General features: G+C 39.5%; 1 long non-coding RNA gene across 1 annotated transcript in view; it reads left to right on the forward strand.

Moving 5' to 3' along the window:
* Window positions 1–23,787, forward strand: part of LOC142601111 (uncharacterized) — a 58,821-nt gene that overhangs the window by 5,461 nt on the left and 29,573 nt on the right. Inside the window, exon 2 of the long non-coding RNA XR_012834715.1 lies at window positions 3,034–4,637. This is a non-coding gene — a long non-coding RNA (uncharacterized LOC142601111). The remainder of the gene's footprint in view (window positions 1–3,033; window positions 4,638–23,787) is intronic.

Consider the following 23,787-nt stretch of genomic DNA (forward strand, 5'->3'; position numbering starts at 1 on the left):
AAAATAAGTAAATTTAATTTAACTTTGTCCTTCAAAAAAAAAGGGGGGGGGGGGGAAGAATTAGTTTTTGGGTGGAGAGCTTTTATTTCTAGTTTCATCCCAAAGCAAATTTTTATGGCTGAGTTATAAACCCCTGAAAATTGCAGTTCATAATGGAAACATTGGCAGACCCTGAACGGCGCCGCTGTAAAGTAGTATGAAGCTTTAAGTTTTTCCACTTTTAGACCTGGAATAAAACTAAATTACAACACTTTCCATACAGGCATTTGATTCCCACCCCCCCCTGTGTAATTTCTGCTGGATCTGTCCAGTGTTCCCTGACTTCCTATGTTGCCATTGGACTTTTTTCCTATTGACTAGGCAGTTCGTTTCATTCAGTCGGTAGATTTACCAATGGCGATACTCAAAGTGGTGTTTACTGGGGCAGATGGTGCTAGGATATGTAATGCTGGCTTGAGGAAAGTTATAGTGCATATTTATGGAAGAAATTTACAGCAAATAGGACGGGAATGAGTGTTATGGGACTCAACAAAACACGTGAAATGATAAGGGTCCCTACAACGTTGTTCTGCAGAAATGTTCTTCCAGGCACCATACAAACCCATTGACAAGGTGGATGCAAAGGCACTCTAAGAATATCAAAATATCAAGATCATTGTTTTCCTTTCCCAAGGCAGGAGAAATAGAGTGGCAATGTGATTTTTCATAGCATTGCAATATGCTAGGGTATTCCAACAGGAGCAGTTTTATCTGAAAGTGGATGTGAACGCAAAAAGCAGAATAGAAGTCAGCAAGTGTACAGGGCTTTTTTCTGGAATTATTCCTGGAGTCATTTCTCATAACTGGTGCAGGCTGCAGGAAGCCAGAGATCAACATGTGAGTTATTTATAGCCATTTTCTAAATTACTTCAATGCAAATGATCTGTTTAGCTACTTCAGTCCTTAGGGCAAGAGTTGCAATGCCGCTCATTTGGCCCCCATGGTATTCCTCTTCCAAATTATGGAGCCAGGGCATAAGCAAATAACGTACCCTTGGGTTTCTGTTTTGGGTCCTTCCGTGAGGATGAAATTTTTTGTTTATTATTGTTGTTGTTGTTGTTGTTGTTGCATCCCAATGGACCTGTGATGGCTCCTGGCATGAACAGCTGAGGGCTGTGATATATTCCTAGCTGGTTTGTATTTAGCTGCCTTGTCCAGGCAGCTCCCCAGATTGTCAAGGCGGCTGGGACTTTGGTGTGTGGATGTGCTCGCTGTTTCTGGAGTTCTCCATGGACAGCAGGTAAATTTCTTTGGGCCATAATGGAAATTATTCTGACACAAGACATGGGAAACAGGTTAGCCTGAAAAATAGCCTTAAGGCCATAGATAAAAGCGATGTCTACATCCCCCGGGTGACTGAGAATCATTTGTGAATAGTGAATTAGCTCAGGTTGGATTAGCATTCCCACTGAAGGCTTTATCTATGTCCGTACTATTTCTGCACTTGCCTTTTCCTGGATATAGGAGCAGAGCATGCAGTCTGCTGTAGTGAAAACCCCAATTGTTCTTTCCCAGTCAACTGGAAAAGTTTGTGCCTTTAGGGGAAGTTATAGCAGCGACACTGAGCAACTAACAAACTGGGCAACTCTGCTTTTCCTTATTTTCCTCCTTTCTCTACTGCAAAATAAGTGGATTTCAGCATAAAACATTTCCAAAACACAGGCCCTTCTAAAAGGATTTTAGATCCAGACAAGTCACAAATACCCTCACCCAGATGTGGCTGAAGATTGTACCTCTCATTTGCCAGAAGTTACTGTATCTGTAGCTCTTTACTGGATGGAAGCGTAGGTGAGATCCACAATCTGCTGCAGGAAAAATTAGCTCTTTAGCTTTCACTGAGGAGCTGAGCTATTCCAGTTGGCTTTGTAGGTGAATTCCAGTATCCACTATCCCAGTATATGAAAAACTCTGTGTAGTGTTGAACTCCCAGTGAAGATAGTGATAAACTGGAGCAAGACCAGAAGAGAGCCACCACGATGATTAGGAAGCTAGAGCATGAGAGTTGCTAGGAGTTGCTGAGGGAATGGGGTTTGCTTAGTCTGGAGAAGACTATGGGTGGTTGGGATCCAGTTGGTGTCTTCCACCATCCAAAGGGAGCTTTTGGAGGAGATGGGATCAGACTCTCTAAAGGACACCATGGCAAAGGGACAAGAGGTGACGGTCACAAGTTGTAATGAGGGAAACTGGATGTGACGAATGTATTCTTTATCATGAGAGTGACTAAACACCAGGAAAAGTCCCTCCTTGGAGGTTTTTGACTGGATGTGACGAATGTATTCTTTATCATGAGAGTGACTAAACACCAGGAAAAGTCCCTCCTTGGAGGTTTTTGAACCTCGGCTAGACCTGATGTCACTTTGAATGCTTTGAAACTGGCATTGCTCTGAGGAGGTTGGAGTAGGTGACCTCCTGAGGACTCTTCCAACCTATTTTTTTCTATGACTCTCAATTCATTTTACCAGAGGTAGCATCAATATGGAAGGGAAAAAAAAAGTAGTAGAATTGAGGATTTGAGAAACAGGTATATATCTATATGACCAACTGAGAGAAATAGATTTCCAGATATTTACTTTTAGTGGTTTAGTTCTCCTTTGGAAAGTAAAATCAGGAATCGTCTAGATGCTGGGAGTAAGAAATCCACTTACAATCAGAAGAGCCTAATATTTTTAGATCCTGTTTTTCAAAAGTAAAACATCATTAAAAAGAATATATTTCCATTGCAAAGCAGAGAACAACTGTAATGTTTCTTAATGTGCATTGAAAAGTATCAAAGTCATGTTCTCCAAGTGTGTTTGTGTGTGTATATTGAATAAATATAACCTTTGCTGTATACATTTTCAGTCACTTAGCGTACATCATTTTGCATTTTAAAAAGCGTCAGCATTGGGTTCTTATATAAAATGTTTGGAAAACGGCACGCTCAAAAAATTATGTAGCGTTATGAAAAGCTAAGGTGATTTACACTTAACTACTGTCCTTTTTTGTTTCCTTCAGCTGAAGCACTATTGTGGAAGGCAAGAAATGTGCAGAACTGGCCTTTTGCTAATTTATCACCTGTACAGTAATCAAAGTCTTGTCACTTTGCATTAGCTTTACTTTAAAGCTAACCAAAACGATCGCCTGGCCTGTAAAACAGTCTAACTTGACCAGATGAATAAACAACCAGAGACACAGTAATTGGTGCTCCGCAGTGCTCGGTGTGCAGGCAGCCAGGAGGCAGATTTGGGATCCGAAACCAGGTTTTCTGTGCTCTGGGCTAGCCCAGCTCACTTTTCTCTGTCCTGCTCAGTGCCTTCGTTGTTAATACAAGAACCAAAATCAACCAAAAGCAGATAACCTTGCATTATAGGATCCTGATTGTTTTTAAACACTGATAAGGGCACTTTGTAAGATCAGCTTTTGATTTGTAGCTGTTTACATTTGGAAGAGACTGAGAGATGCTAATGTCCCTTCTGGCATTTGCAGCTATTTTGCTTTCTGAAGATTTGTGGGTTTTACATGGCATAAGATCAAGCAATAACAAAGCTGTGACAGACAGGATTGCTGTCGAGGTACAGAATGAGTCTTTCGGCTCCAAACATGTTGCTTACTTAGCAAGTCAGTGTCTGCACACTCCAGTGATTCCTTTTGCATAAGGGTCATCACTTGGGATGTAAGATTCTGAAAAAAAAATACACAGTTGGGTTGCATCTGTGAGTGGATGAAAGAAGGCTCTGAGCTGGGATTTCTCTTCTGCTCAGGTAGGCTTTTTCCTGCGCCATAGATGTCCTCACAAGACAAGCAAACATAGTCTCTGTTATTAAGCCAAAAGGAGCAGATAAATCTGACAAATTTTGCTTTTCTGCTGTTTTTCTCTTTTTGGTTTATAAAAGGTCACAGTGTGAACCACTTCAATGCCTTCCACTGTTTTCTTTTACATTTTATAGTGCTTGCATGATCTCAGTGAGGGAGCATATTTATTGTGCATGCCATTCAGTTTAGATTCAACTGCAGCACATGATTACAGCAACTTAGAGGGAAAAAACTGGAAAATAAGTCCCTGATGTAAAACTGGTAACTGAGCCAAAACAGTAGTGCCAGTTATTTCAATGCCTCACACAGTGATTTACAAATTCACTGCAAACACATTTAACGATTTATTGGGACAACTGTGCATATTAACCAGCTCTCTCAAAACCTTGGATGCAGACTTCTTTCGATGATATTTTTTCCTTTTAATATTTTACAGAGAGACATTAGAAGGTGACAGTAGAAAAAGCTTGTGTTTGCATCATACTTTTCAGTGCCACCCATGAGTTTATCCCTTCAGTCTCCACTGTATTACTTTATTGGGGAAAATATATGCAATGTCTCGTAAAAGAATGAATACCTACAGGACTGATCTGAATCCTACAGATTATATATATAAAGATGATGCATAACTTTTTTTTTTTTTTTTTTTTTTTACACACAGGTATTGCACACGCACGTGCTTCCATGTCTCTTAGGCTCCTGAAGAGCACGAGAAGCAGTTTGTAGCTGGCATCACTGGTTGTCTTCCAGCCTTTGCTTACTCTTTCCTAATTTGCACAGATTAAATCTGTGGGATTTACAAGAGGGTAAATAAGGACAAAAACACACAGATACATTCCTTTTATTTTAGGCAGGCATTTACTATCACAAGCCTCTTGTCCAAGAGAGATATTTCCAAATTGCGCTTGTGTTAATGGTAAATGCAGAAGGTGTGGTCAAACCCTTCAAACCATGTATGAAACACCAAAATAATACCTTTTCATTAGAGAATATTACAGCTGTTGTCTTCCTACTAAACCTGCAGCGAGGCATGACTAAATGCTGCCTGCAAAAAGTTTTAAAGGTAAATGGAATTCTTGAAAGCCCCAGGTTATTTCTTTATGTTCAGTTTAAAGGTTGAGAGATGCGACAGCTCAGATTTTTTTGATCCAGTAAGGTCCCATCCCACAACCTTATCTATATGATGCAAGGTAACACAGCGCTAAGTGCCAGCACAGACTAGACAGTAAGAGCTGTCTCAGGATTGTGAGAGGAGACTGGAAGTAAAGATTTAGTTTCTCACATAGAGTAAAAGCTTGATCTTTGTCATCCCATTTGGCTGGTTACCTGCAAATAAGGTAGATACTATTATAAACACTATGGAAGATATTCTTATTTTTGTAAGTGTTCGGTGGGGCTTGGGTGGTAACAACAGTAGAAAAGATCCCTTTACTCTCACTGCACACATACTGTATGTGTCTAGGGCTCCAGTATATCAATCCTGTTGCATATCTATTTTTAAAAGCTATATTTTTTTTATAGCTTACATACTGAGTCTCCAATGCACATTTATGTGCTACAATGAGGTCATTTTTCTGGATAATTGGGAAAGTTAAGTAATTGCTTGAAAAAGTAAACATTTCTGCTAACATCCATGAAGCAAGTCTTAGAGCTGTTTGATACCTATACTCCTGAAATTAAACAGTGGTTTACATCAACATGAAATCCATCTTGAGCTATCCTATGATGTCATGTGGCACTGCCAGGGCACATGCAGGCTACTTCAATACGCTTCATTCATCATGGGGAGCCTCATTGTGATTTCACTTTTCCCTTAGACAGCAAAAGGCAATATATAAAATGTGGTATCCATATGATTTGTGTGTATTTGTAGCATACCTGTTGACAGCTTAAGACACCAGTGGGACAGACTGGCAGAGTTTTCTATCTTTTATTGCCTTTATGCTCTCCAAAGCATGACCTTGTGGTTTTAAAGTAATTTACCTGTAGGCATATTCATGTGGTAGCAAGATACTTTGAAACAACCCTCCTTTTTTTGTGATTGTTGTATTTATTCAGGACCAAACAGAATGATCTCAGTCTGTGTCTAGGCTTCCTTCTTTTATGTGGTTTAAGGTCATAATTTCCCATTTTAGCCCTGATTCTGGGATTACCGCTTCTAACGTAGCATCACAATCTGAAATACTTCTTTACTTCCACCTACTCTCTGTAGTTTTTACTCCTTTATGTCATTTGCCAAACTCTTAGACTCACGCTCCATAAGATAAGACTCATCTTTTTGTCATCTCAGTTTGAGCCAAACTCAGATTGGGATGTCAGTTAATTGTTTCTGCTGTGATTATTCCCAGTGAACAGTAGTATTCAAGTCAGAGACAGGAACGAATTTGGGTAGCAAAAAGCCAAATGCCAGTTTGATAAGAGAAGGGCAAAGTTTAGGATCGAAGGATGGAAAGAAAGGAACAGATTTTAAATTTTATTGCAATAAAGATGGGTGCAGTGCATAGGAAAAAGGGAAATAATCTGGTCTGAGAGGCTGAGATTCTGCATAAAAGAATAGACAGTGGAACCCTCAGTTACAGTATGACAGCTGAGAATAAATAAAGAGTTGGGGGGGGTTTGACAGCCTGGAAAATTAAGAGATTAATGATGATTTACCACAAAGGCCAGTGAAGGGGAACCATGGCAGCTGAGCTCGAGGAGTCATTCTTGACAACAGAAAGCAAAAAGCAAGAGAAGAAACAGAAAACAAGTGCTGGAAGCGGATCCTCAGCTGAAGTCACAAATAACCACCCATCAGAGGGCTGAGTTTAGATATCCTGTCATACTTCAGAGGATGCTGACACATCCATCAGCTCTTTAATCCCTTTGATTAGTTCTGAATACTTCTTAGTTAATATTTGGAAGCTTTTACTTCATTTGAATTCTTCTTGAAAAGCCTGAACGTAATAGTTGTTGATTTGTATGCTTGATGCAGCTTCAATTACTTTCTCCAAGGGAAGCAGAACCTCCCAGAATTTCAACAAGTCTGGGTGGATCTCTTTGCTGGCAATAGAAATCAGTCACCTTCATTTTGTTTTTTTGAAATATCAGAAATATCTGCTATAGACTAAATAAGCTTGTGTTGCCCTTGGAACTAGCCGATTGCACACATCACTTCCCAACCCCTGAACATGTTTATTTTTCAAACCCACACATTCCCTCAAAAACATTTATTCGATTTGCCACCGTACCTTACCATACTTCTATAAATGTTCAGTATGATGCAGAAAAAAGTTGTTTCTAGCTCATTGCATCTGGAAATGAGTGCATAAGCTCACAGCTGTAAAACTACAGTCAGCTTCTTTTGACACTTAGTGGTGCCATCAACATTATTATGAATTGGAGTGGGCCAGTACAGAAAACAAAATTATGTGATTGCTAAGGGCTCTGGTTTTGAAACAGATTTACACATAAGGAGTGCAAGTTACCAAATAGCATCTTAAGGATAAGTTAACCAAAAGTTAGAAAACATCACCATAGACACATTACAATTTTTTGGAGAACTGTAGAAAAGCAGAAAGTATAAATGCCCCAGTTTTCCAAAAGGGAGCTATATAGTCTGAGACCTATGGGCTGAATCAACAAAGAACAACAATCAAAATTGATTCTACATTCAGTTGGAGTTCAAGCTGTGCAACATGTGTGAATACAGCACCCTTCTGCTTCCAGGTGACAGCTAGACTTCTCAGTTTGCAAAAGTAAGGGGAAAAAAAAAGAGTATCATATATTTAGCAGCCTATTGTCAGATAACGAGTGGAGCCTTCAGAGTGCTGCCAGCCCCTGAGCACTAACTGTTAGCCCAGTTGTGTGAAACTGCTGCCTTTGGTGCCCATCAGTAAATGGGGCAATGAGGTTGTACATAGAAATGGATTCATTAGTTTGGGGGAGGTTATTTGTGTACTAATACAAAGGAAAAAACAAACTCATTTTGCACAGTAAAATGTGTAATGAGAAAGCATTTAAGATAATGTGGTATTTAGGGGGGGTTGCACTGACAGCCTTAGAAAAGTCCTCCAGTTTATTCACAAAATAGTCACTATAAATGTACGTGTGCTCTCTAGCTGCATCATTTGCTTACTGCTGGAATCTAAATTTTTTATAGCTTTGGGTCAGCATGAAGCAATTGTTTGTTCTTTTTGTCATCAGTCTTACAAACATAAGCCAAAGACATGGTTTAAGTATAGGACTTCTCTAGCAAAGAAAGAAATTAGAATTAATTCTAATTAATTGCAGCAGCCATGTTACCAACATATCTACAGGGGTGAAATCTCACCAGCAGTTAGCACCAGTGGGGTAACTGTCAGAGTTGGATGTTTTCTTCATTGCTTGACCAAAAGCAATTTTAATTTTGACCTATTGAATTATTTTAGTGGGGAAAAATATTTTAAAACTAAGGCACAGTCATCCACTTATAATTAACCTTCAAAGCAGTAAGGTCTGTGGAACAGGATCTTTTTCCTCTAGGTTACCTAGTCACACTCCCTTCTATCATTAAGTTATGGTGTAACATATATATTTAAAAGAAAGCATTGACAACCACAGGAGCATCACCATGGACCAATATTGTGGTGGTAGTGATCTTCATTATACTGAATGTACATCTCATTAGTTTCCCCTCATTCCAGAGGTGATTAGGGCTGGCATTTTAAAAATGGCCAGACAAGGCTTATTTGGTATGTGTCCTTTTATTTCCTTATTTCAAGGGGCAGTTTCAGACATGGGCTTAGCCATGTTTAATTTTGACTTTCATTTCTCTTCCATTTCAGTCTGTGATAGTCTGGTTTGTGTTAAAGTTTGTGATAGGAAGTCTGTGCTTTGTGCTTTCCTTGAGGACAAATGGAAGTCACAAAGGAATGTTTAGCAAGCATTTCAATATCTTGGTTGGAGATGGGAAGTTTTGAAACTCATGAAAAACTTCCTGTGTTGAAATGCCTCTAAGAAAACAATGGAGGTCTAAAAGCAGAGTACAAATCCATGGCTCCTGAGGCTTCGATGCAGTAAATTATGAGTGAGGGAACAAAGGGCAAGAGACTTTAAAAAGAAAAAAGTTACAAATGATCAAGAAATATAATTTGATCTATTTCAAGCCTCCTCTGAGATGGATGGCTCCATGATTATAAAGTTGAAGATAAACTAAAACAAAGTTGTTTAGAACCTCTTTTGCATAGTAATAACTGTAACTACAAGTCATGCCTGTGTGTATTTTCTATTTCTACACATGTAAAAGTACATTCATAATCCATTTGTTCAGACACCAATCAAACCTGACTTACATACTGAATAAGTGGTTTTCATAAAACCTGTGTTCATGAGCACCAGAGAGCCAAATAGAAAACTTAGGGGGGGTTTTAACAGGTTAGGTGTTGCGGTTTTTTATCCTACAGCCATTGGAAGACTGTTAACAAAGCATTTATTACAGGGCTTGAAGGTATATATTTAACTTAGGGACAACATGTAATTTTTTTCCAAAAGAAATCCCAGAACAAATTGTCTTCCAGATGATGTTCTGGCTAATTTCTAATCAGATCCCTCCAAATATTTTTATAGATAATTTAGAGAACCAGAATTAACCAAATCTTGAGAGAAACTGTGCTAGCGCTCTCAGCACAGAATAGATTTTGCTCATTAACAGTGAGAGTCTTTGAAGAACAGCCATCTCCTGACTCAGAGCAGTCAGTTCACTGATCAAAATGAATGTTTTTTTCCCATGCTGTCTGGGTAACCCCCCAGCTGTGCAGGCTGCCTGCAGAAGCTGCTGCCTCAGGTGCTTTGTAACTACATTTGCAAACTTCTCCAACTGCAGAGATCTTGGTAAAGGGGGAAGTAAGTGCCTGAAGTCAGGTGCAGAATTCCATTACCTTGAAGTCTGGTTATTTTGCCCACTCTGCCCTCAAAGGTGAGCAATTTGAATTATTTTTTTTTGTATACACACTTTTGATCCCAAAGAGATCAACATCCAAATACTTCACTATCAAAATTTTTAAATGCAGCATTTCCTTTCAGAAGTGCTTTTATGTTACTTTCACTGTTTGAAGTACACATTATTTTTACATTCCATTTTAAGTTGCTAGCCACTTTTCATTATTAACTCATTATCAAGGCTCATTTAATTTACCTCAGCTCTTAGAGGAAAATAATGTCTTAAATACTTAGCCAAAGAATGAAGCAACACACCTTGTTTTTTGTGTGAAAAAAAACGTTCTCAGTTCAACTTGCATTATTTTATGAATCTTATTTTTTGTTTAAATAAATTTAAGATATTAATGTTTGCTTGGAATTTGTTTGCCTTTGACTCTTTTTCCCCCCCAAAGTTCAGCTGCTGACCTAAGAAAGCTGGATGCAGAATGGATTTAAACTATTATTGTGCAAGTACCTTAACTCAGATGAATCCCTGAACTTGTTCCAAACAATGCTGCTGTTGGAGCACTGCAGAATCAGTAAGCAAAACCGGCCTTCCAACTCCTGGCCCCAGCTAGATGATGGGTAAAACTGAAAATAAGTATTAAATTGATTAGGATGGAAGTAGTTAATCAGTTAAATATAGGTCTAATTAGGACTATGCTTGTTTCATCTTATACAAATAATTTTCAATGAAGTAGGGATTCACATTTCTGAAGTTGCCTAGAATGTAAGGAACTGGTTGATATCCTTGTTGATAAACTTTTCTGGGAAGCTTTCAACTTCTTATTGAAATCTAGTGAAGCAAGTAAGAAAACACCACCGTTGTGAAGGGTGCTGGTGAGATAGCGTCAAAACTGCGCTACACAGCTCTGATTATCTGTGCTCTGGAAAGATTAACTAAATTAAAGCATGCGTCCCCTGTGAAGGGAGGGTAAACCCTTGGTTGTCCAGAGGAAAATGAGAAAGATGACTGATCTGTGTGAGCCATTCTTGGGGATTAAGAGGAAAGGAAAGAATTACTTAAACTAAAGGATACTCTTGGCACATGAACAAATGAGCTTGAACGATTTGTGGATAAATGAAGCTTTCAGAAGAAGCTTAAGTACAGGGTCTGTAATAGCCTTGTAGTCAGGAGAAATGGGTGAAGCACTGACCTACTTTCAGCTGGAGCATGGTTAGTTATGAAAGGAGCTCCCATAATGCAGTTATTGAGTGGCACAAGGAGCCCAGGAGGTCCCTCCCCAGCCTGTGGTCCTGTATTACAGGGAGCACAGTAACAATAGCGGCATCCTAAGAGCCATGTCGACGACTTACCACTTTCCTCAATGTTCTCATTCCTTTTCATATGTATCTTTATTCTTGATTAAACAAAAATCAAATTAACAACATCCCTGCACTTCAAAGATTTTGACTGTAGAATATTTGAATAAGGGAGAAAGAAGCAAAACTGTTTGTTGAAAGAAAAAATACAGTAGATTTGTCTCTTTTCCCTCTTATGTTTGTTCCTTGTGCATGTTTGTTATCTCACCAAAAGCCTGTGTTGTTGGCCAAGTGTTCTCAGTTTTTAGTAAGGTGAAATAAAAGAAAAATAAGGAGTCAAAGATATTTGCACAATCTGTCTTTTTTAGAAATCCAAATTTTTTTGAGAATGTGAAATTAAAACTTTCTACTCTGATTATGACTAAAATTAAATTTGCAATCTGGATGACAGTCATTTCCATCCAGTATTGCAGGTGCATTCTGTCTAACAATCCTAATCCACTTTCTCATTGGATAAATGGCAGGATTCCAAATTCAGTTATCTGCAAAATGCTAATTAACACCCTTCAAAGTAATTCTAGCTGAAGCCAAGCATTATTTGGGCACAGGCAAGGATTAATAGGCACAGCTTTTTGTCTATAGCAATAAGGTCATTCAGGGGAGATCAGAAGTACAGTAGATTAGCGTCTCCTTTATGTGCCTGCCTCCTTTCTCAAAAAACTCTGGTCAAGGCAATAAAGCAGGCTTCAATCCTCATCGCTGTTCAGCTGAAGGCCACGTCAGGGTGCATATATCAGCTTTCCAAACCAGTAACAACACATTAGCTCATTAGTAGCTTCATACAAAACAGATCTGGAGTCCCTCAGTGAATAGTATATAGCTGCCTTTGTGTAGCCAGGATTTTGACAAAGCACTACAAAGTGTTTCTTAAGCTATAAGGAGCAGTGAGGCAATGACAAAGAAGAGACAATAAAACATGTGGTATATCCAAGTAGGTCATTGCCATAAATCTTCTTCCCTGATTAAATCTCTAAAAAACCCATAATGTCTTAAGACAAGCACCCATATGTTTAATTCAATGATTTAAAGTAAAAAATATAAAAGCAGCACATCTCACTTTTCTAATTCCCTTAGGCCCTAGGGGCTGAAATCACATTAGATTGCTATGAGGCTGAGGTTTAAGTGTCACTGCCTTTTTTTTTTTTAGTAAAATGGGATTTTAACAGTCAATTTAAAATAACGGTGAAAATAATTTTCAGCTCAAAATTTCACCCTCCTCTCCATAGAAGGTAGGCAATTTTGGTTGAGGCAGAGGTATTTTGTTTATTGCAAAATATTTTGAGATCTTTTGTGTGGAGCACCAGTTGATCCAGATTTCATGGATTAACTTTTATGTTTAATCACCAAGAGAGACAAATAGTGGGATCCTAATGAAACTTTCTCTCACAAAAATAATTCATATATGGATAGGCACTTTTGAAAAACCCACTCAGACATGTCTGCATCTTTAGAAAAGCATCTAAAAACCTTTGAAATTTAACTCTAATGTATTCAAAACCTAGTTCCCTTCAGACACTGTATTGTTCTATGAAAATAGAATTTTCTGTATGACCAGAAAGCCAGATGCTTGCCACCTTCCTCAGAAGACACACCTCCCTTTGGCACAAAACCTATTTTCTGCAAGCATGTATTTAATGCTGCAAACAAGTGTTGTATCTGTCAGTCTGCTAAAAAAATGCAACATCACTTTCATGCAAATCTGACACCCTTAGCCAGAGTTTAATACTAAAATGCTGCTGGTAAAGAAAAATCCATTTAGGGGATACATATAAAACATCCACCTCACGGAGTCCTCTCAAAATGCAAAGGCTGAAACTGATCAGGATAATACAGCATGATGAATTCTCTTACAATGAAAAAAGGTTTAAAAATAGCATTTATTTTCTTTGGTTTGCCCTGTCTTCTCAGCTACACTTTTTAAAGTTAGTGACTGAAAGGGATTAGTTTACCATGAACAGGTACAGCCTTGACAAGAGATGGATTAATGAAAAACAAAACAATGCATTCTTTATACAGAAAGTGGAATTTCATGTTCTTTCTGCAGACATTACAGAAACACAGGATGACATTTTAAGATATTCAGCCCTCAATTATGTGAATGAATTCCTACCATCATGGGACTGGATTAAGGGTTGGAATGCATTGTAAAGGCTCTGAACCTAAATTTTTATTTATTTATTGCTTGCCACACGGTATTTTGAAAGTAAGTGGTGAGTGCAATGGAAAACAACTTGAAGCGACCACAGCCAGTCATCCAAAACCCAGAAGGTTTGCCCACTGACTTCTCTCCCCGTTGCCACTTTCTGTGAGCATGAACATCCGACTTGAGTCATTTCCTGAGCATTTGTCTAGTCTGCAAGGCATGCTGCATGTCTCCGTTCAGGACTGCAGACCTTTCCGTATGGTTAAAGAGGATACCTAAGCTGTATTTAATAAGACTTGATCAGTTTGAACTCTTCATAGAGTCCTCAGCTGTGAGGGGACTATACATATAACTTTAATACTGGTCATAAAGCAGTAATGATAAAACATGAACAACACCTGCAGCCTCATATATGGTAGCTTTCATCTGACCTTTGCTCAAAATTGCTTTGCTCCTTTTTATATCTCCATTAATCTGTTGAGTTTCACAACATTTGTACAAGGTAGATATTATTGATACTTTGAAGACAAGGAAAATATGATACAGATGCTGCATCTCCTCTTGGGAAAATACCAGTAACTTGGCTACCAGTCCTGCTATTATCAAGGGAAGTTGTGCAAAACTTCCCTGAGAATAAAAACACTAAATGACTTGTCCATGAGTTGCTGGAAGAATTAAGAATTTAAACATTATTACAGCTCCACATACTAACCTTATGCAGTGCCTACCACCATATTTATTTGATAAATTTCTCAACTCAAATGATGATTCTTTTCCAAAATAAATAATATTTAAGTACATTTTTAGTTACATAGAAAATATGAATTGATGAAGATATTGTAGATCTCAGAATTAGTAATAAGTAGTTCTCAGGAATTTTGTTCTAGGTAAATGTACAAGACTTTTTAATCTGAAATGTTCTCATTTTTAATCTCTTACCCCTAACCTGAAATGTCCATCACAGAAACCATCCAGCCACTATGTCTGTCATCCCTATAAAACTCCTTTTACATCAGGTCTTCCAGAAGGCACTTCTGGAAAGGGTCTCTGAGAACGGGGCAATTTCTATAATTAGCTGAGGCTATACATATAATTGATCTAGAAATAGTATATCACAATTTCTTTTGTAGCTTCACTTGCCTAAAATACCATGAAATTAATTTTTAAATGCTGTAATGGCATTTTTGGTCTTGAACCTAGACAGAAGTCAATGGTGAAAACAATCTCAGGTTTCAGAAATTGTTAAAACAGCATCTACTTCCCCTTAAGCATCACCAGTACTCAGAAAGAAACTGGAACATAATCATCACCTTATTATCATTTCAATGCCATAACTTTCCAGATGTGTTCAGGTTTGTTTTTTTTTTTTACAGAAAAATTTCATCAGTTGATTCAGAGTGATGTTGGACTATATGGGACAGTATAACCACCACAATTACAAAGAAAGTCTGATTCACTTTCTGGTGCACCCAGAGACAGTTCAGGAGGAGGCAGAATGAGGAATGAAAAGAACAGGCTGGTGGGAACTGATTAAGGACAGGAAAAAATGGAATTGAACTGCAGTGACTTCTCTTCATCCTCCTGCCCTCTTCAAAAAAATTTTAATATAAGAGAAAAAAGTCCTATCTTCCTCTCCCATTCCTCAACAAGGAATGTTCCCACTTTCAGGAAAGTACAAATCAAGGCCTAAAAGCTCTGGCCTGAAAGCAGAAGTTGGAATACGTGTTGGGAGCTGTAATTTGCTCATCACAGCCCAGTTCTCCTCCATAAATCAGGATCTGCAACTGGATTATATCACCCATAAAAACCTTGGCCAGAGGTTCCAGGGTGAACATCTCTCCCCCTCATCCTGAGTGGAGACCATGCTGAGAGGACTTTGGTAGTAAATAAATACAGAATACAGGTTGTTCAGCTGACTCTCCGGCTTTCTGCTGAAAGGCAGGTACAAATATCAAAGTTGCTCTGGAGAGCGGGAAGCCAGCACAAGAAGGGAGAGGTAAGAGTTCTGTGTATTTTTCCAGTAGTCAGGGCAGAGAATGAAGAAAGGATGTAGAAAGAAAAAAGCATCATGTCTTCTCTGAAACCACAGATACAGAATTAAAACAAGCTTTTGAAAGTTCACCAATATCCTGTCTGTACTGTTTGTTAGCCATACCAAACTTCATAAATCCCCTATATCACCATTCAAAACTTGGGGCAATGAGAATCTGTTTCAAACAAGTCCCAAAAGTGCATTTCTATTTGCCCACCTGAGGAACCGCTTTGCCTCTGCCCGCTCCCGCTGGAGTACGGATCAGACACACACTGGCAGCATGGGCAACGAGAGCTCGGGCTGAAGCCCAGATCCCAAGCTCACAGTCACAGAGTCTATGAAGAACCTCCAAAGATCACTAGTCATGGCTGGACTCTTCATTTAACCTCTTAGAATGGTAACTGGTGCTAAACCCACACAATTACCATGTACTGGGAAATTCAAAGTCTTTCCTCAGTTCTGTTATGAAAGTTTTTGCTCCTGTGATCAGAATGATTCAAAGGAAAGTGACTGCAATTTAAACTGAGAGATTAAAAAGAGTCAAGGCCAACAGTAATGGGGAGAACCATGGTGTCAAGTACCCCCCGAGGAATAAAAGGCAAAGGACAAGGTGACAAGTGGTTCAGGAACGAGCAGACTACCACAACACCAGTGGCACATCTCTCCTTCCCAGCAGTGAAGGCAAAGACAAGCCTTTCTCCTTCCAGCAGGTCAGGGTGTCTCTACCAGGAGAGGCACAAGCCAAGAAATTACTTACAAAGCCATCCCTTGCAGGAAGAGTGTCTGGATGATCTCAGCAGATCCCCTGTAATACCTCTGAGGTTATGACTGTGTCTCAGCTCCAATGGAGTAGGCAGACATACCTTCTTCTCAGACAAGTTTTGTTCCCAGCAGCTTTGCCTTACCTAATAAATTTAATGCCTATGCATCTTTAGGGTTTACTACTTCCCTTTAGCTGTGTTTTGTTAAATAATCTTCATCACTGCAATTATTCTTATAAAGAGAATGAGACTGTTGTTACAAAGGCCTAGATACTGATAGTAGGTATAGTTAGAGATCTGGGAATGAAGAAATCACTATGTGAGGAAGGTGTTTGGGTTTGGGGTTTTTTTTAAGATAGTTATAGGTTATTTGATTAGCAGGAGTTAAATAATCTGTTTATTTGACAGCATATTTTAAAAGACCTTTGAGAACAGATCACTGAATGAGTTGGATGAAGGCCACCCCTTGTTTCTAAGTCAGATGGATGGATGGAAGGAAATACATTTAAGACAAGTTTCCTGTGCCTCCATTTGGGAGGGAGGAAGGAGGCCCCCAGTGGACACAGCATTCAACCCCATAAGCATATTTTTGCCTAAGCAGGACAAATCTGACCATGAGTCAGGGGAGTAACATGAGATTAAAGTCTCAAGCATATGAATAACTTTTCTTATTCATTGGCCTTTTCTTTTTCCATTGTTTCAAATTCACATTTTTTCATTTTAATAAATGTAGGTGATATTTTAAATGAAAAGCAACTTTGCTTATCAAATACTAAAATGTTTCCATTCAAAAATTGCAGAAAAGGAATAGATCAGCTTGGAAAAAAATATAAGCAAGAGTAATTTCATAAAGCCATGAAAAATTAGTGAAACACTGTCACATTGAACCACTGCTTTTTTTCTGCAAATAGCTCTCCTAAAATTTGGCATCCAGCTCTAAAGAAAAATTACAGACTGCCTATTTCCCAACAGCACAGTGTCCTAACTTTCAAACACCTAAATACGCAAGTGAAAATCCTTTCACTCAATTAATAGGTCTGTCAATTCCTTCCCATCCTCTGTCCCTTCAGAGAAAGGGCCATCACTCTACTGCAGTCACTACATGCTTGTTCTGGGGGTGAATCCTGATTCCTACCTAACTCCCCTTATCAGGGATGGGTTTGGCTGGCCATTACAGATGAGTCCATCTATTTTCTGCATGGAAATCCTCCAGTGAGAACATCTGACCTCATCCAACCATTTGTTCTGCTTCTCCATAAACCAAATACTTCACTTTGTGCCAGAGGGGTATTCTCCTGCTGTTTCCAATTGTCAGCTATCTGCCTTAACAGAGGCAACCTGTGCCTTACCAGTCACTGTTCTGGATTTCCAAAAGGAAATAGATATCCCTTTGAATTAAAGTCAGGTCATTGGAAAATAGCCTATATTTTGTCTGGGATTTCCTTTGCCACAGAAATCCCTCAGTCTGGTAAGGAGTCCCACCAGGAAGTCCTCACGTGGTACTACACAACATGGTACCCCTCACACGTGTAACCTCCATAAGCAAGTGATTTTTCTTGCTTTATTTAAAGGCAACCAACTTGGAGTTTTCATTAATCACTTTTATGCAGCCTACCTGAAACTGTATCTTTTTTGCTTAATTGGAGAAGTATTCCAAGAATTTACAGGTGCTAGTCTACAGAGTTATCAGCTAGCCAATAGTTGCTGCAAAACTCTAGGTTAAAGTCAAACTGCCTGGCACTCTCACTCAGGTTTGTCTTGCTGACTAAGTCAAGGTCTTTGTCGTATAACACATAACTAGTTTTGTGTCCAACCCCTCTGTTTCCCCCCTCCAAGTAGCTTCAACTGTGAGCCTGTGAGGGATCTGGTTATGTATTTCTTTTAAATCCTCCTCTTCAAAATGTATCACAGAGTCAGTACATTGTCACAGCACTTTCTGGAAATGCACGCTAATGACCTGAGAAACCAAAATAGCCCTCAGAACAGTTAAGGAGAATTTGCAGGAATTCCTTCATGCAAAGCTGGGCACCCTAGAAGAAAAATGCTTTCGAGTTCAAACTGTTGTTTATTTTGGAACATGTTTCTCTCTCTGCTTTCAATGGTGACCTAGGAATGAGCTCACCATTGGAAGCAAATCTGTCTTCTGTTTCCACTCCTAAAGGATTACCTACTCTCTGAAGCACATGGGGTTATTGATGGCCTTACACCAAAATTATGATTTGGAATTCTGTGGAAAAAATAAATACACACACACACGTGTGTGTGACACTGACAGATTTAAGTTAGAAAACTTGTTGAAACATTACAATGAAAAGAGATTGACTTTGTAATAAATAGAAGGCTTCCTATATTCGCAAATGTTCTGCTTTGTGCTTGAACAGGAAAATATCTAATCTAGCATGGCTATATAGGAGAACAGCAAAAACACGTTGTTTTGTAATATGCATATGGGCTGTGTAGCATTTGGCAGCATCTCACACAGATCCAATTAACCAACAGCCTTGGTCTGCCTTTGCATGGGGTTGTTTAACATGGTTTTCTACAAGCAGACCGTGTGAACTGGTGCTGCTGGCAGTTGAACAGTGCTCCAGTTACAAGGCTGCCGACAAACTGAGCAGAGACTGCTCTGCCCATCACTCCATGCTGCACTCCCTGCAGAAGATGGTTAACATCAAACACCAGATCTCAGTAACACCACTTTTGATAGAGGTTAGTCCATGGCACTTGGAAGGCAAACAAATGAGAAAGGCACATGAGGTACATGACAGCCACCTAAGGTGCTGTTGTCAAAGATGCCCTCACCTTGATTTCATACCACCTCCTGCTCTTCTGACCTTGCAAGTGCACACTCCTTTGAATCCCTTTGCCACACAGGGGCAGACAGGTCCAGGATCCACTCTGTAAATGCATTAGGAGCTTTGCCTTCTCAACCTCTGCCTGGGGGCGTGGGGAAGGGTTTGAGAGCCAGTGAGTGACAACTGGCCCACCAGAATGCAGATGGAAACTCTTTTTGAGTTAAAGAGATGGCTTTATTTTTCCTCTTGCAGCAGCTAACCTATTAAACTGAATATTGACAGAAAGCCAGATACGGTAGTGACAGATATGGTATAACACCACAAGCAGAACAAAAAGAAATAACAGGCTCTAGCATCCCTATTTGGTGAAGTGTCATCCTGCTTTGAAGTTACTTATTCTGAAATTCCTGGGAAATTACCTGGCAGCTGATTTCTTAGGTTTGCTTTGGTCCCTCCTCATACATACCTCTCCTTCTCCTTTCCTGCCATTTTGTCTGTCCTCACACATTTCAGAAGGAAGGATTATAAAAAACCCACCATAAAACCCAAACCTACAGATGCAGGAGAGACTTCTCTTAAGTCACTCCTTCTCTTTTTTCACTGATGTATTCTCTCAAGAGTGATAATCATCTTTTTTGAAATGCAGGTCTAAGACGGAAGGAATTTTTATCTGGAAGAGTAATATAAATTAGCTTTGACTGCCAGTTTCCACTGATTATTACTTTCCAGGCGGAATTCCTACAAATTCTTGAGGCATGACCTCTGATGAAAAAATAAACCCCTTTAAAACTTGTTTGAGAAATTCCAGATAACTTTCACAAGAGATTTAATTTTAGAGCATTAACACAATCTTGGTTGGAAAGATAAAACTACAATGCAGTTATTTGGTAGGAGTCATTACTGAACAGTGAAGTCATTTGAGCTTATTTTACTGTGCTTATCTTTTTGCTCTCTTTTTTTCCCCCCCTCAAACTAATTTTATTATGCATTACTCAGTGCACTCTGGATTCACCCTCATAAAAGGATAAAGTATCTCAGCAGATATCCAGGCTTAGGCAGTCATTTTGAGAGTAAACTCACAAGTCTTAGTTATCTACCCCAAACAGCCAGTGCACAGGGTATCGTCTACATATTGTCAGTTAGTGTTCATTAGCTTGTAAATCTTGGGTTTGTGAGGCTTAAGCAAAGGTAAAAGCTGCCACAGATAGAAGAGCTGTTTTAAATACAAGTGCCAAACACTTACTAATGGCAAATGCATCTTTGAATCAGATTTCACCTCTCCTAAGGAAATAAATTTAAAAAATTTGCACCAGCAAATCAAGAAAGCCACTCTCCTGCACCTCTATTTGATCTGCAAATGCATGAAAAGGTGAAAAACACACACTGGAAGATATTAGCTTATATTGCAATCTTTTTCATACTTTTTGAGTGTTTAGGGCCAGAGTCCCTGGTTCTTTATTTGCAAAGCGTGCACACACTGCGATGATGAGGTGCGCTGACTCTGGAGGCATGCAAGCTCTCGCTCAAGGAGCTGCGGCCAGTGTCAGCACGGTCCTGCAAAAGCACCTGCCCACTCACACCCTGGTGCTTGAGCAGAGCCATACAGAGCGGGTTCCCATCTTTAATTAGAAGCGTACCACAGTGGAGCAGTGACACAGACCAGCAAAGCCTTCACGATTACAGCTACTGCCAGGTCAGCACACCTGCCTCAGGGTTAAGGTATGAGAATTGCAGTGCCGTAAAGGCAATGAGATCCAAATATGTGGGGGCTTTGGGGGAAATTATTTCTGTGTCCTTACACGTGACTTCAACCCTGTCAACTGCGTTATAGCTGGCTGAGACTTTCCAAAGCAGAGCAGAGGGATCAGGCGCTGGTTTCTACTCTGAAAAGGGATTAGCAGCTGGCTCCAGTCCCATGGAGAAGTCCCATTCTACTCTCACCTGTACCTAAGACAATGCATTATTTATTTTTTCAGCTCAACTTCTGTCTCCTAAAGTGCTTCTCTTCCCACACAAGCATTAACAGCTAGTACTCCCCAAGGCCTGCTGAGAGATGAAACTAGCTGTTTCAGACCAGCATACTGGTCTGTCTTATGTCTCTGTGGGAGTAGGCACCAACTGAGGATAGGAAGCTGCGTAGGTCATTAGGAGCTTCTTTTATGTGTTAGGACCAACTTAAAATAAAGCCAAACCTTTCCTTCCTGACAGCTGCTTACAACACTACTTCAGAAATTCACTGCCCTCCATGAAAGAAGCATGATCACTTTTTGGCTAGAAAAATAGCTTTTTGGGGAACATGTTTCCATTTGGGAAAAGTCCCTGTTTTCCTGCAGAAACATCAAGTTTAGTCCTCCCTCATCCCATTTGTTTTGTCATTTTCTAATCCCTTCTTTTCCATTAGCCCACACTGCTCATCTCACTGGCAAAATGGAAGAGCAGAGCAGGGAAAGAAGGAGGAAGGCAACCCAGAATTTCATAACCAAAATATCCTCTCTATATTTCTATTTTTTTTTTTTTTTTTTTTTTTTTTTTGGTAGACATCAATCTTTCAGCTATATTTCTCTGCTTCTGGCTATGCCAGCTCAGAAGCATATTACACCTCGATCTCCTCCTCTGGTCAGTGCTCCCCTATCAGCAGTCACTGCAGTATTTCTTTCCAAAACTCCATCCATATAAAGCTCCTCTCTCCTTTTGAGCTCATCCCCAGCAGAAGCATTTCAGCTAGCTGAACTGGTAGCAGTGTAATTCTAGCTGAACAAGAAAAAGTAGATTGAAACTCAATGGTTACATGGAGCAATATCTGCATCCAGCAATATCTTGACATGCACATAAGCGTGTGCGGGTGTTTATATATACACTTTTTTCCCCTCCAAGGAGCGCCCAGCTGCCTTAGCCAAATTAGCTGGTTTCTCCACTAACTTAGCTTTATGGACCAGCTTATTTACAATGTGCAGAGTACAAGTGCATGATTGATAGCACAGCTAAGCAGGACTCATTCATTTACCTGAAATAAATGCACTTAAAGAGCATAAATTTCAGGGAGAAAAACAGTATCTGAAAGCCAAAACTTTCTCTGTTTTATGAGTATCTCCATATAGTACCCATTGGAACAGGTCCATTCCTTGCTTGACCAAACTCATTAACCAGAGTTGGAATAGAGCTTACTCCTCTGAGAAATGTAGGCCTTTGTTTTTAATAAAACATGTGGGCCAAATTAGCATGTAAATAAATGAATGACTTTCAAGAATCCCAGATAACACTTGCTGAGCAATGGGTCAGGCCAGATTTAATCTAAAAATCTTTCTGCTGCGTGTAAATGATTATGTCATAGCATTTGTCTTTAATTACTAAACTGTTTCCAAAGGCTTGACTCATGGCATGTTTCTCGGTTAACCACAAAAACTTGTACTACAAGATTTGCCATATAGATTTTTTTTTTCCTACAGCATTGTTAAGCCCTGGCTCCTGAAAAAGGAATGTAACAATCTCCCAGAGATAGATACTTGATCTTTACAGTAGTGAGAGGGGTTTTTTTTAAATAAAGTTTCCATATAAAGGAAAAAAAGGCACTTTTGACTCATAATGAATACTGCAACATCCTTAATATTGACAGCAAGCCACAGAAGCTAAAGCATTTCAAACACATCTATTTCAATATCTCTGTATGAATCCAAGTATGAAGGAGCACTTTTGTAAACCTATGTACAATGATTTCTGTAACAAGATGTACCTTTTTCTATATGCCATAATGACCACCCCTTTGCCAATGGCAGATATTTCAAGAAAGGCTCAGCCTGCCCTTGTTCCTAGCTGTGTAACACCTCTTGGCATCCATGAGCCCTTTCCTATGCATGACCTGAGGATGAGGTGAGGAGAATGAAGTGTACCAGCTACTCTGAATTAACAGACCAATCTGGGAACCTAAAAAGTATTTGAAGAAGGACAAAAAGTAGGAATTTTTTTTTCTTGTTATAAAGAAAATGTTGGCCTGACCTCCCAGCTCTAAGAAGGACACTGTAAGACTGAGCTAGTGGTTTTGTAGTTCACAGTAAAAGTCAGAAGAGAAACATGTAATAAGCAGAACTGGTTTGTGTGGGCAAACTGGAAATTTAAAATACCTTTTACCTGCATCTTTATAACTTGTGTCTGATATAGGGAAAACATGGGCACCAAGTGATGCAAGCTGGTGGTATTTAGAGCAGAGTAGAAACAGGCTCCTGCTGTCTTTCAAAGGGAAATACAGCAGTTGGAGACTGTCAGGGAAGAAGTACATTCCTCCAGTAAATTTACACAGTGCTACAAGGTGCCTCTACAGGAACTGTTCAACTCCCTACACTTTAGATTTCATCAAAGCTGCTGGTAGAAGTGTACCACCTGCTAAATAACCTTCAGAGCACCTTCATTCTTCAGCTCCTCTGACTGCTGGCCATACCCTCCCCAGTCACGGGGCAGGAGCGCCCACACAGCACACATAGCCCATCACAACCAGCTCACCTGCCAGAACACATAACAGGAGACTTACACTAAACTTCTCCAGCTCAAACCACTGAGCAGAAAAAACCCCACATTGAACAGTCACCAAAACAAGTAACATCCAAGGAAAAAAAAGCCACTGACCTTTTGATATGCCTAGAGCAAGGTAAAAGCCACCCGCAATCTCTACAGCACTTGCCACAACTCACTTGCTAAGTCAGACTGTTCATTCAAAAAGGGAGGCATAGGGATGTCCATCTGACCTTTATAAAAAGCAGTGATTGCCACTGATTAGGACAGCCTGATTCAGCTGTTGGCTGGCTCGGGCAACATCAGGAAGGAAGCATTGGGGTTTTCAGGTTATAAAAGGGAAGAGAATGACCCAAGGAAGCTATTTTGTTGTAAGTTTAATATGGCTGAAGAGAGCAGGGTTTTTTAGAAGGTAGTATCAAAAGGGCTAGAAATTTTCATTCATCATAGTAAGTCAGCTCT

The sequence above is a fragment of the Balearica regulorum genome, chromosome 3 (assembly GCF_011004875.1).
Source record: "Balearica regulorum gibbericeps isolate bBalReg1 chromosome 3, bBalReg1.pri, whole genome shotgun sequence".
NCBI classification, from domain to species: Eukaryota; Metazoa; Chordata; class Aves; order Gruiformes; family Gruidae; genus Balearica; species Balearica regulorum.